This window comes from Macaca mulatta, chromosome 11 (assembly GCF_049350105.2).
Source record: "Macaca mulatta isolate MMU2019108-1 chromosome 11, T2T-MMU8v2.0, whole genome shotgun sequence".
Classification (NCBI taxonomy): domain Eukaryota; kingdom Metazoa; phylum Chordata; class Mammalia; order Primates; family Cercopithecidae; genus Macaca; species Macaca mulatta.
The window spans coordinates 15,709,815-15,722,242 of NC_133416.1; the positions used below are offsets into that span (position 1 = coordinate 15,709,815).

Here is a 12,428-nt window from a genome sequence, read left to right on the forward strand (position 1 = left end):
CCTCCAGTTGTCACTCTGCTCTGCACACACACAATATTTTCTTTCCTTGCCAACCACTCCACCATCAGTGTGCCAAGCAACCACTCCTTTAAATTCCTCAAATTATAGTCACGCTATCAAGAGCTGGGAGAGACTCCAGGGTCTTCTACCTCTAGTGTTGCATTAGGGACTAGTTCAAGTAGACACAGCTAGAGTGCCCTGACTCTGATATCCTTTCTCCCAGCTGCGTGTGGCCTGGAATGCACTGGGAGGATGGGCCAAAGTGGAGCAAGAGATCACTTGCTAAGTGCAGCTGGCCAGGATCCCCTGGCATCACTGACTTTTAAAGCCAGCGGAAGTTCAGGAGCCCCTTAAGTTTGGCATCTTGTGTGTCACAAGGAAAAACTCTTCTCTCTAAAGAGTGCATCTGCCTGTGCTTCTCTTAAACCTAAACACCTCCTGTGTACTCCCATAACTGAGGGTCTGTTTCAATCCCTACCCCGTAGCCGTCAGTGTCCTCACAGCCCAGCCAGAGTCCACCGTGCCCCAACTCCCAGACATGCACACGGGACACCGCAGCCACAGACGCGCTCCCTTGTCTGTGATGTAGGTCTTTGCAGATGCTGTGCCCTCTGACTAGAATGCTCTCCACACTTTCCCACTTGGAAAATGTCTGGTCAAACCCTTCTTGGTGATGACTTGCCTATGTCTTGGGCACCTTGCATGTTACCATGAGCCCCTTAAGACCCTAACAATGGTAATAACAATGAAAAAGACAACAGTGGCAACCGACATTTATTGATTATGCCAATAAAGATTCATTATTTTATTTAATCTTCGGAAACAACTTTATTATAAAGCTACTTTTAGGGGTAAGGAAACTGAGCTTTCTAGAGGTTTAGTCATTTACCCAAGGTCACAGCTAAAAAATGGTGGCCTGGGGCTCAAACTTAAGCTTGTCTCATTCCAGAGCCCAAATGTCACTGTGCCTCTCACTACTTATGCTGCCTTGGCAACTGTCTGTGAGCAAGGCTTGCTTCTCAAGGACAGGAGCCCTCGGCATATCCCTAGTGCCTAGAACAGTGCCTGGTATATGCTAAGTGTTCAGTGAGTGAGTGTTGACTAACTGAATCAACAAATAAATTTCAACAGAGCCCTCCCTTCCTCTCCCCCAGTAGTCCTTGAACCAAACCCAGGGACTTGGGTGGAGAGAAGTTCCTCCGTGCCCAGGAGCAGCAGCAGCAGATGGTGCTGCGGGGATATGCTCTCTCTACTCTTGCACCGAGCTGCTCTCTCTCCATCCCCTCTCCTCCTTCTCCGAAGCAGCCCCATGTACTAGGAAGATGGCCAAGTGAGGCCACTAGCCTTCCAGCAGGAAACACCTGGCTGGTCAAAGCCTTTTGCAGTGCTTTGTTTCCACAATTACCTTTTATTTCCCTCTCTCTCTTAGATTTCATGCAAAGCCAACTGGTATTTTTCTTTTAAAAACAGCTGAGAACAACAGATGGAAGGGTAGGGGGAGGTGGAGGCACAGTGAAAGGCAGGAAGGGGGCAAGCAGGGGCTGTGGATGAGGGGGACGTCCTGAAACATGTGAGGTCGGGAAAATGCCAGACAGGTCAGCAGAGGTAGGGAAGGAAAAAAGAGCTGAAAAAACGAGCAGCCACCATATGTGTGCATGCACATGCACGCCGCACTTTCAACATACCATTAAAATAGAGAAAGAAATGTTCTGGTTTCCGTAGCAACAAGGCCTATTGGTGCTTCAGCCAGAGAAACTTATTGGAAAAAAAGGCATTTGCCTGTTAAGGAGTCTGATGAATTGGGAGATAATTATACAGCATTCCACCACCACTAAAGACACACAAATACACTCCAGAAATTATTTTAAAGAGCATAGATTGTCACAAATCCCACAAAGGCAGAGGGTGGGAGTGAGGCAGCAGGCGAGGAAAAAAGGCGACTGGAATGATTCTAGGTGAACACCCAGGGAGGGGGCCCATGCGAGGCGGAGACTGGAACCAGCTCACAGGTCAGTTGTCAGAGGCGAACATGAGGCAGAGCTTGACATGTTTGTATTTGATTCTAAGGGGCCAGAACATTGAGTCCTATCTTCTTTGTCCTTTTAGGAAGTGGGTGGGTGGATCTGTCATGTCTAAACAGTTAGATTCAGTATGAGAGAGTTCGCTGAGAGCAGTGGGATCCGCGCTGTTAGGGCCCTGCTTCTGCAGAGGAATGAGCTGTGTGAATGTCATAGGACATCTGCTCCCCCAGATGGGGTGGAACAGAAGAGGAGAATCTTCAACACTGAGTAGAGGATTGTAGAATCTTCCTTAGGGTGGAAGGAAAGGAGATACACAATTGTATTTCTCATAGCACAGGACACTGGGCTAGGCACATAGCAATTGCTAAATAAAATATCTAGTGAGTGAATGAAAGATCGAATGGATACATGGATGGATAGATGCTTATGTGAGTGAATTGATGAATAAATGGATAAAAAAATTGTGAATAACTAGGTTCCTGACTTCTCTCCTCTTGCTCAGCCCTAGGAACTTAATTGCAAATCAGTTTTGTCCTCCAGAAGATGGTCACTGAGTAGTCAGAGGTTCCGTGGTGAAGCTTTTGGATGAGAGTCATGCCCTGCAATTAGCCCCAAGATCTGAGGCTAAAGACGGCCCAGCATCTTCAAGAGCCTATCACCTTTGAAGATTCAGAGGTGTTGCACATATTCTCCTTCCCCCTGGTAGATGATACACCTTGTGATAAGCCCTTCCAGTGTTCCACCCTGAATTAGAGGGAAGAGCTTGCCCACTTCATCACAGCACCAGGACCACTTTCTGTAGCTCTTGGGGCTCAGGTGAGCCCTCAACTTCTGTCTGAGGGAGTTTTCCTATCCTCTGATCTCCGAGAGTGCTCCGTGAGCCCCTCGGCTGGCCCTTTCTTCACACAGGCTGTCTAGAATCATGACTTCTTATTTAGTTTTTCCTGTGTGTATGTTGCACCTCTCCCACTACACTATGCTCCTTAGTGGGAGGAGCCACCTGGAGAACCTCTTCAGAGCTGGAGCCATTAGCGGGCCGCATATCGAAGCATTGCATATTTGCAATGCTGACACCAAGGAGAAGGGCATTGATCTGTAGCCTTGAAGAATTGGCTGAAGGCATCAGACTCCACCCTCAGCTAAGATCAGCTCTGTGCCAAGAAGCCCCTTGCACACTAAACACACATACACCACACGCAACATTTTGTGGGTGCTGCTTGGTTGTCTTGCATGGCAGACATGGACTAGAGGGCTGCGTGAACTGATGACAAAGGAAGGGAAGGAGTCAGGGAAAGTCCTGGAGGACTCATCCCCTTGCTACTCATAGGCACTTGATCTATTATTGAACTGAGTCTGTCACAGTCCAGCCCAAAGGGGTCCTACCAGGGAAGGGAACGCAGAACCACAATAGACAGCTTCTTTGTCCTGGAAGTAGAGATGAGGCAGGATTCTCTTTATCACCACAATCTTAGAAGTGCATTTTGCTTATATTTTGTTTTTTGAATAAGGAAAAGAAGGTTCAGAGAGGTTGAGCAAATTGCTCAAGGTTACGCAGCTAACGTATGGACATGGATTGAATTTACACTGTCCCTCTCCAATGTCCAGGCTCTCAATTCTGGTATTATATTGACTGTTTGGACTCAGGCTCACTGAAGGCACTGGAGGAAGCCAAAGTGTGTTTTATTTCCTTGAATGAATGCCTCTTTGAAAACACAGCCTGGTTTGGGAGTATGAAAGAGAAAAAACAGGTCAGAGTTCTTCTGCTACTTAAAATGAAGATGAGGGTAACGGTTCAGAGCAGAGAAAAACTTTTAAGTCTTATTTTGTGTAAGCATCATATTAAACAGATTCCATTCCAACTATAAACAGATTTTCACATTTCCACCTTCCCCCTCCCATTACCCTCCATCAGCCCCCACCATCCCCAACAGATTGTTCCCTTCCTTCCTGTTTATATTATAAGAAAGCAAAATTGGCTTCCCCTTCATTCTCCACCTCCCACCCTGCACCATCTGGGGGTGCAGAGCTCTTACCCCATTTTTTTTTTAATACTCCCTCGACTTCCCGTCCAGCGGCCCGTTCGCTTTTGAAGCTCTGCAGCGAGTGCCTCCAGCGGCCGCCAGGGGTCGCAGTCGAGCAGCTGACGCCGCCTCTGCGCAGCGAAGCAGGGGCCGCTGGCCGGGAATCGCAAGCCGGTCTCCTGTACATATCATCGCGCAGCGTTAATCAGGCCGCAGCCTCTGCAGTGCTTTGCGAGGGGAGTCAGAGACTAGGGCTGGGAATGAGACCGGGCCTTTTCGGGCCACTAGAGCCGGGCCACCTCAACTCTCCCGCCCTAGGCTGAGAGCACACAGTGCTCAACGAAGTGCAGCGAGGCCAGCCGCTCGCCTGGCCCAGGGTCGAACCTTGCCTCCCAGGATTCCTAAACACACGGGACCTGCGAGTCTGTGGACAGCAGTGCCTGCCAGGCCTGAAGTCATCAGGAATGGCGGGAGGTGGCGTAGAGGGACAGCTCTTGATGTAGATGGGGAGGACACCTCCTCTCCCGCTCCTGCCCTCTTACTGCCCCCAGCCCCTAGAAGCCAAGTGGCAGCTCTGTCCCTGCACACCCGTGGGCACTCCCCAGACCCCTGCCAGTTCTCAGGCCACCCTCAGACAGATTTGGCTAAACCTCCCATGGTCTTCTCATGTGCCTGGAAAGCCAGGCCTCTGCCAGAAGCTTATCAGATGGGAGGCAGAGCAGGGGAGGGCCAGCACGCGCTTCCTCTAGCATGAATTTTTCAGCATTACATTTTCATCTCTCTGCCCTATTTCTCTCAATTCTCATCTCTGAAAAGAGCAGCGCAGTTCCCTCCCACTGCTCTTTTTAGAGATGGATCTACTTCTTCAGATTTGATGCAATTACTGGGCAACAAAGATGGAGGCACTGGGGGAAGAAAGGAGGAGCGGGAACAGAGAGGAGAGGAAGGGGCCTGTCAGCCCAGATGCCTGCAGGTGCGCCTGCAGAGAGAAGGTGTGGCTCTGAGATGCTTGCCACTCTTGGGCAACACTGTTGAGCTCTTTTACTCAAACTGTTGAAGTGAAACACCAGGGGCCCATGATGCACCTCCATTTTTTCTTCCTCTTTCTCCATTTGCCTCTCCCTTTCATCCCTCCTTCCCTCCTTTCCTTTCTTCCTTCCTTAGAGACAGACACAAGCACACATATAGACATGCCTATGCATGTGCTTATAATACAAGTCATACTTGGATCTTTTGTAATAAGTTCTAAAGGCATAAGGCACCATGGGGTGGGGGAGAGATCTGATCAGTTTCTTGAAATAAGTGGGATTTGAGTTGGATCTTGAAGAATGGGTAGGACTTCTGCAAGAGGGAGGAAGACAGGCCACTGAGAGAGAAAAGCTTGAACAAAGACATAAAAGTGACAGATGCCACAGCAGTTGGAGAGAGCCATGAGTAGGCTGCAGTGGCTCCATAGAAGGTAGAGGGGAAGAGGATGTTTTGAGCATAAGCCTGCAGAAGTTGGACCAGAAAATGGAGAACCCTAGAGCCCAAATGAGGAGTTAGTGCATTGGTCTGTAGACTGTGAAGCCCATCAAAGTTTTCATGGCACAACAAATCTATGGTTGTATTAGTTCATTCTCACACTGCTATAAAGACATACCTGGGACTGGAAAATTCATAATGAAAAGAGGTTTAATTGGCTCACTGTTCTGCTGGCTATACAGGCTTCTGCTTCTGGGGAGACCTCAGGAAGCTTACAGTCATGGCAGACGGCAAAGGGGAAGCAGGCATATCTTCATATGGCCGGCAGGAAATAAAAAGCAGGGTGGGGAGCTGGGGGAGTGGTGCTATACACCATTAAACAAGCAGATCTTGGGAGAAGTCTATCACAAGGACCACAAGAGGGAAGTCTGCCTCCGTGATCCAATCACCTCCCACAAGGCCCCTCCTCCAACACTGAGGATTAATTACAATGAGATTTGGGTGGGAACACAGATTCAAATCATATCAGTGGTTTAGGGATATTTCTCCAAAGGATGGGTAGATAAGGGATTGAGGTGCTGGGGGTTGGCAGCTGGGCATGGAAGGTTTCGGGGGCTGTTGTGGTAGTACAGATGGAGACAGTCAGGGCCTGACCTGAGGCTGCCGCACTGGAGCAGAGAGTGTGAGACACCATGAGGAGAGGCTTCACACTTGCTCCTCAACACCCTCTTCCCACCTCTGCCCCGTCTATCACTCCCCATCACAGCTGACGATCTCCTATCACTCTTCACTGAAAAATGGGAATGATTGGAGGAGAACTCTCTTTTCTTCCATCCACCTGGTCTACACATGAACCTGTGTGTACCCATTTTCTCTTTTCCTCCTCTTAGAATGGAAAATAATTCCCTTTCTTCCTGTTTATATTATAAGAAAGCAAAACTGGCTTTCCTCCACTCTGCCTTTCTCAAGGACTTTTCTTCTCATTACTCCTTTTCTCTCCTGCATCATCAGTCCCTCCCTCTTTAATGTTCATTCTCACCACCACAGAAACATGCTCTATCATTCTGCAGCTTCACAAAAGTCTCCAATACTACATTCCTCTCTACCTAGAGCCTCATCTGTAATAAAACTTTTCCAAAGTCTACACATAGTGCTTCTATCTCTTCACCTACAAACTGCTCTTCAGTTTGCTCCGATCTGGCTCATTACATTACTTTACCAAAATTACCCTTCAATCTCCATCATCCTAAATCCAGCAGGTAGTTTTCTGGCCTTATATTGGTTCTTTCAATCATATTTAGCGTACTTGACCCCACTGTCCTCTGTGAAACACTCTTTTTCTTAGTTTCATGACATCATAACTGCCTGTATTTTTTCTGTATCAGTGACCTCTGCTTCTCATACAGCTCTAGTAGCTTCTGCTTTTGGAGAAGAGGTACAAATACTGAAGTGCCCCAGGACCTTGTCACGGGCTCCCTTTTCTTCCTTTCTCTTCCTGTCTCATCTACTCTCTTCTCTTCATTGATGTACTCCCATGGCACAAATACCGTCTCTCCAGTGATGCCTCCAAATGGATCCCCATCTCAGAGCCCTCCCCAGGGAGGCCCAGGCTCTTACATCCAACTATCAAATTGACATCTCCACCAGCTTGTCTCATTGGAATCTTAAATTTAGCATATCTAAAACAAAACTCTTAATTCTCTTCTGTACCCAACTGCCAGCTGGTTGTGTTCCTCTCTCTATGTCCCCAATTCAAGAAATGGCATTATCATCCACCTAGCTGCTTACACCAGAACTCCTGAGTCATCCTTGATTCCTCCCTTTTCCTCATCTGTATATCCCATCCATCAGAAGTTCTATCAGGTTTACTTCCAATATAGATCTCAAATTGGCCCATTTCTCACCATGATCACTGCCATCCTGTAGTTTAAGCTGCCACGATCTCTTACGTGGCCTGGTGCAAAAGCTTTGAACTTGTCTCTCTGCTCTGCCTCTTGCCCCTTTCTCCCCATAATTCATTCTTCATGCATCAGTGAAAATGAACTTACAAAAGCATAAATCAGGTCAGATCCTTCCTCTGCTTAAATGCTCTTCTTTGATTTCCCATCACACTTAGAATAAAATCCAAAGGCTTTGAATGGCCTCCAAGGCTTTCCACAATGTGGCCTCTGCCCCTACTTCATCCTCACCTAGTTATGATCACTTCCTTCTCAATATGCTTTATCCACAAAGGTCTCATTGCTGGTCCTTGAACATGGGAAGCTTTTTTTCTATATATGGCCTTTGCATCTCCTAACCCATGGACCTGGATTGTTTGCTCTTTGCCTGGGTCTTTTTATAAGAGACTCCCTTCTCATCCTATAGAGATGCCTTTTCTGCTCATCCTCATGCTCCCAGCTTTCCCACATCACCTTGCTTACCTCCTTCATGACATTGCTCACACTCTGCAACACAGAAACTTATCTGTCATCTATTGTCTGTCTCCTGAGAATAAGAAACTTGTCTTTCTTGCTCACTCCAATATTCTCAGCACCAAGCAAAGCCCCTGGCTGTGAATTAGTAGTGTTATACATTGGGTAGAAATGACAGAATCTGGTGAGTTATCTTGTATATAAAGCAGAGTGATGGAGAAGGGAGGAATTTCATTAGGGATGTGAGTGAAGAACTCAAAGAATGCAAATACAATTCCAGTGAGAAGAGGCAAAGGATAAAGTACAAGCTTTGGGTTGGGGAGGTGGGTAAGGTGCTGATTTTATGATGGGTTTGTGATGCCTATCGGACTTTCAGCTGTTAGATGGAGATGTAGGCCTGTAGCTTGGGAAACAAGTTAGGGCTGGAGATAAAGATTTGGAAAACACTGGCTTAGTCTATTTTGTATTGCTATAGCAGAATACTATACACTGAGTAATTTATGAGGAACAGACATTTAGTAGCTCACAGTTCTAGGGACTGGGAAGTCTAATATGAAGGTGCAGGCAGGATTGGCGATTCCGATTCCAAGAGAGCACCTTGAACATTGTGCCCTCTGGAGGGGAGGAAGCCTTCACCTTCACATGGCAGGGGGGTGAAGAGACAAAAGGGGACCAAATTCACCTTTTGATAACACCATGAATCCTACTCATGAGGTCAGAGCCCTCATGACCTTATCACCTCTTAAAGGCCCCAGCTTTTAGAACTGCATTTCAATCTCAACATGAGCTTTGAGGTGACAAACATTCAACCATAGCAACACCTTTGCCAAAATGGTAATGAAAGCACCGGGAAAGCATTGGATGAGATAATTGTGGTGGGCCAGGCAGCATGAGGGCAGAAGAGAGACTAAGCATCATGTAGTACTTATAGTGAAGGACAAGAAAGGGGAGGGGCCTGTGAAGACTGAGGCAGCAGGGAACCAGGAGGATGAAGTGTCACTGAAGCTTAGAAAATGTGAGATTTTAAGAAAAAGTGGTGCAGGTTGAGTATCCCTTATCTCAAATGCTTGGGACCAGAAGTATTACAGATTTTGAGGGTTTTTTTTTTTGACTTTAGAGTATCTGCATTATATTTATGAGTTGATCAGACCAAATCCAAAAATCCAAAATCTGAAATGCTCTCATGAGTATTTCCTTTGAACATCATGTTGGTGATAAAAAAGTTTTGGATTTTGGAGCATTTGGATTTCAGATGTTTGGATTATAGGATGCTTAACTTGTAGAACAAATTCAGTTCAGTCCAACAAATATTTCTTGTGCCGTCCCTCTGTGCCAGGCTACATACTTTTTATGGAACTACAAATATAAATAAGCTCTCATCTTTTCTGGAGGAAGAGGGGAGGAGTTATAGTCTGTTAGGGGAAATAGATATGTGAAAACATTTATGTAAATAAAAATATGATTCACACAAAACAGCACTATGTACTTTATAAGAGTACATCCAGATATAAAGATAATATGTCAAATGTGTTAACGAAGTTTCCTGTTGGGGAGAACAGGAGTGGAAAATGGAGATAAAAAGAAGTCAATACATAAACAAAGCAAAATGGGGGTCTCAACCAAGCAAGGATGTAATAGTGCCATGAATGGAAGCTTCTGATGATTCAGCCATCTGCCCACTCTGGTAGATCCTTGCAGCATTTTCTTTAATATCAAAAATGTTTTATTTTTACTATAAAGTGCCAAATATTTATGGTAAAATCTTCAAATGGTAGAGAATGTATAAGTAAGAAAGCATACATCACTTGGGATCCTACCTCCCAGAAATAACCTATGCTAATATTTTTGCCATCATTCTTTCTTATAGTCCTTTCTGTGTGTATACCTGCATGGCTATTTTTGGCACTTACAGTTATTTAAAAATGGCTAGTGGTTTTTTTTCAAACCACCTAGGAGTAGTTCTTCTTTTTCTGAGAAGAGCAACTTGCACATCTCCTTTTAGATAATGGATGGAAGGCTAATGTTCATCTGTTGTAGGAGAAAAGCATAATAGAACATGTTTTGGTTTCAAAAGAGCCTAAAGCTTAGACACTGGGGTTGGTGAAATTAAATGGTGAACTCCCTCAGTGTCCTTTTGCCTCCGATAATTTACAAAGAAGTCAAAGAGCCTTGCAGAAAAAGGGGGCCAACACTCCTTTTACTTGAAGTCCAAGGTTGTTAGTACAGGTCTAAGAGACTGATGGAAGCCCAGGTGGTGGAGAAAGAAGGAAGAGAAGTGTCCTGGCCAGACTCACTGATGGCATTCAGGAAGGGCTGGAACCCTCACTACCCTTATTCTCTGGACTATAATCACATGTTGGGCAAAGGTTTTATGTGAGTGTACAATAAAAATATTGTGTCCAAAGAGCTTTGACATTGAAGCCCAGGTCTGCTTAGCATGAAGTACAAGCAGCTGAGCAGAACTCTGGGAAAGACTTATCACCTCCTTTCCATCCCAGAGAAACTGCAGACAGCATGAAAATAGCTATCAGCCTGAATTACTTCTTTGCTTCTTGTGGTGAGCAGGGATTTGGCTACTGAGTGCTGCCTGCAGTGTGCAGGCCCTGAGAAAGGATTCATGGACCTCCTCCCGATGCAAAGGCATTGAGCGATGGTGACAGAAGCTATAGCTGCAGGATTGGACATTTGGCACATTCACCAAACTTTCCATTTTCATTTATCTCTTTCTTAGACAGGAAAATAGTACCACTCAGTAAGAACCTACCTTTGGGACTTTTGAAGGGAGTCACCTGGGAAGAAGGATGAGTTGCTAAGATTGAGGAAGTGAGAGTTTAAAGCCATTTATTTTTTACTGTATTACAAAGCCATGGTAATCAAACCAGTATGATACTGGCACAGACCACGTAGACCAGTGGAACAGAACAGAGAGCCCAGAAACAAACCCAAACATACACAGTCAACTAATTTTTGACAGGGGCACCAAGAGAGCACAATGGGTAAAATAATCTCTTTAATAAATGATGCTGGGAAAACTGGCTTGATACATGCAAGTGAATGGAATTAGGACTCTTATCTCATACACAAAAATCAGCTCAAAATGGGGAAAAGACCTAACTGTAAGACCAGAAACTATAAAACTCCTAGAAGAAAAGAAAATCATGGAAAATCTGGACATCGGCCATGGCAATGATTTTTTTGGGTATTACACCAAAATCTTAGGCCACAAAAGCAAAAATAAATGAATGGAACAGCACCAAACTAAAAATCTTCTGCACAGCTAAGTACACAATCAACAAAATGAAATGGGAGCCTACAGGTTAGGAAAAAATATTTGCAAAATATGTATCTGATAAGGGGTTAATATCTACAATTTATAAAGAGCTCATATAGCCTAATAATACAAAAACAAATAACCTGATTAAAAAATGAGCAAAAAACCTGGATAGGCATTTCTTCAAAGAATACATGAAAATGGCCAACACACATATAAAAAGGTGGTCAACTTTCAGGGAAATGGAAATCAAAACCACTGTGAGATATCACCTGACATCTGTTAGGATGGCTGTTATCAAAAAGTGAAACAATAATAAATTTGGTGGGGGTATGAAGAAAGGGACTCATATACACTGTTGGGGGGAATGTAGATTGGTGCAGCCATTATGGGAAACAGTATGGAGTTTCATAAATAAATTAATAATAGAACTACCATATGACTCAGCAATCCCTCTTCTGGGTATATATCCAAAGGAGATGAAATCAACACCTTGTAAAGATATCTGCTCTCTCATGTTCACTCTAGCCTTATTCACAATAGCCATAGATATGGAAACAACCAAAGAACCTGTCAGTGAATAAGTGAATAAAAAATTGTGGTATATACATACAATGGAATATTATTCAGTCCTAAAAAGGAATAAGATTTTGCTACTTGTTACAACCTGGAAGAGCCTGAAGGACATTATAGTAAATGAAATAAGCCAGATACAGAAACAAAAATATTGTATGATCTCATTTATATGTGAAATCTAATATATGTATATATATAAAGAGAGAGAGATCGATAATAAAGCAGTGGTTACTGGGCATGTGGGGAGAGTCAATGGGGAGATGGAAGTCAGAGGACACAATGTAGAAGATCTGGGATGAACAAATCTAGAGATTTGATTTATAGCATGAGGACTGTTGGTAACAAATTTGTACTGTTTTTGGGATTCTTGCTAGGTGAGTAGATTCTAGCTGCTCTTGTCACACACATATGGGTAACTATGTGAACTGATGAATATATTAATTTGTTTCACTATATTAATTTTCAAAAATCATATATATTTTATAACATGTTGTATACCTTAAATATATGCAATAAAATTTATTTTAAAAAGTGAAATGTAACTTGATATTTACCTCAAATTGGTAAGGTAAAATAGAACTCTGTGTGTGTGTATTTGTATGTGTATGTATGTATGCATGTATGTGTATGTGTGTATATGTATGTATGTATGTCTATGTGCATG

The 12,428-nt window shown here is 44.3% G+C and overlaps 1 long non-coding RNA gene across 1 annotated transcript in view; it reads left to right on the forward strand.

Annotated features, from left to right (window-relative positions):
- The first annotated feature begins 1,602 nt into the window (after nt 1–1,602).
- Nucleotides 1,603–12,428, forward strand: part of LOC107000808 (uncharacterized) — a 51,729-nt gene continuing 40,903 nt past the window's right edge. The window contains exon 1 of the long non-coding RNA XR_001447956.3: nt 1,603–2,009. This is a non-coding gene — a long non-coding RNA (uncharacterized LOC107000808). The remainder of the gene's footprint in view (nt 2,010–12,428) is intronic.